Below are 1,821 nucleotides of genomic sequence, written 5' to 3'. Positions count from 1 at the left end.
TTAAGTTGAATGGTTTTCTTTTTTATGCATCCCTTTTTGAATTAATTTGGCAATGCTCACTTTCCAGTATTTGCGTTTTAAATTTGAAGTTGAGAATTTAACTTTGTTAAAAGAATAGCTACTTGAAAATGAAGTTTAATTAGACAACGCTTACTCTCTGACATTTGTTTATTTTCTTTCAAAAAAAGGAAGAATTGATGGTATTCTTGTTCGATGATACCCAGGTAAGTGTTACTGATATTGCAAATATGTAATGTTGGTTCACCCTTGTAGCTATCAATTCGCCATTGCCTGTCTAATTCCAAAATCCTGTAGATCAATTTTAATGTTACCAGAGCTATTTGTATTCAATTTTATACTTTGGAGTTCCTGCATAATTTACCACTCACTTGTATCACACTCAAGGTTTAAGACTGAAATATTATATTGAACTATACTCTTGAGATATGCATCCTATTCTGAAATTGCATGCTTAAAGAATCCATTTTCATTCTTTTTTGTTAGATTGTTTTCTAAGTAAAGAAGCTACTATACAAGAAAATATTGAATTATTATAATGAACTAAAGTGGTCAGTTATGTGCATATATCATGAAGTAAAAGAAACCGTTCATTTGTTCAGCTTTTTCGCTTAAGTTTGAATGCCTTGATTAGTAGATTCAATAGGATTTTTTGTGCTTATAATAAGGAATGACCGTGTAAACTTTTTGAAAATTTTGACAAAGATTTAAGAGTTTTTAATTTGAAAAGAATATCTTTTAGTTGTAGACTTTGGGTGACTTGGTTAGCTGCATGATTAATAAAAGCATTGATAAACAATATAGAAGGTAATTAAAAACAACAATTACATGATTTGAGGCAAACAATAATTAATCTTTATAAGAAAGTACAAACAGAGCAGGGAAGAGCAAGATTTTCTGTTGTCTCCATTTTGTTATATTTTGTCATGATATCTATAGGCATACTTTAAAAGAGGTTCTTGATGCCCCAAATGTTATGAATATGATTAAAGATACTAAGACAGCACAAGAGATGCCATGACAATCAAATTATTGAACATAATGCACTTATTCATTTGGCCATGCTCAATAATTTTTAAATATTATTTATTTTATAATCTGTTGAGACTGGAACTAAACTATTTACTTTCTCTTTTTCTTTAGGTTCGAACTATGAATGATTTTTATGACATGCTTTCAAATGTCAGGTTTCATTCTTGAGAGATTGTTCTCTTTTGTTCCCTTGTCCATGTTATGATTGAAATGATGAATTTCCTATATAAAAATTCTCTTTCTCCCAATAACTTTAGTACTAGTTCCTCATAATACTAAAGATTTAGGTAAATCAATAGGATATATATATAATTTCTATTTGCTCACAATAATGTTATGCACTCGCATCATAAGTTGCTGTAATGATTATGAGATTGTTGACAATGAAATTTTTATTGAATATGAATTGGTATTTAATTTGGTTATTCTATTGGCTTAATTTATGATAATATATGGTTGATGTTGTGGACGATAAATTAATTAATTGTTTAGTATTTTAACAAAAAATTAAGTTTATCGTCGGTTAAATCCGCATATCCACAAGTAAACAGTTATTAGCGAGATTTATACCGTCAGATTTATTCTGCCACTAAATCTAACGGGAATCAGGTTACCAAAAGATTTTTTCGGTAAATCCGACGATATCCAGCGACTTTCTTGTAGTGCACGATATATAGCATCATAATATAATCAATTATTATACTAAACAAAAATACTATTTATACACTAAAATTAATTATTATGTATTTATGTATAAATAATATATGTATT

General features: G+C 28.3%; 1 long non-coding RNA gene across 1 annotated transcript; it reads left to right on the top strand.

The window, feature by feature from the left end:
* Positions 24–1,450, top strand: LOC110269594. The gene is made up of 2 exons (XR_002358367.1): positions 24–224; positions 1,162–1,450. It is a non-coding gene; the product is annotated as an uncharacterized LOC110269594 (long non-coding RNA).

Source organism: Arachis ipaensis, chromosome B03, assembly GCF_000816755.2.
Source record: "Arachis ipaensis cultivar K30076 chromosome B03, Araip1.1, whole genome shotgun sequence".
In the NCBI taxonomy this organism is placed as follows: Eukaryota; Viridiplantae; Streptophyta; class Magnoliopsida; order Fabales; family Fabaceae; genus Arachis; species Arachis ipaensis.
The sequence above is the reverse complement of the archived record's forward strand: the minus strand, read 5'-3'. Positions and strand labels throughout refer to the sequence as shown.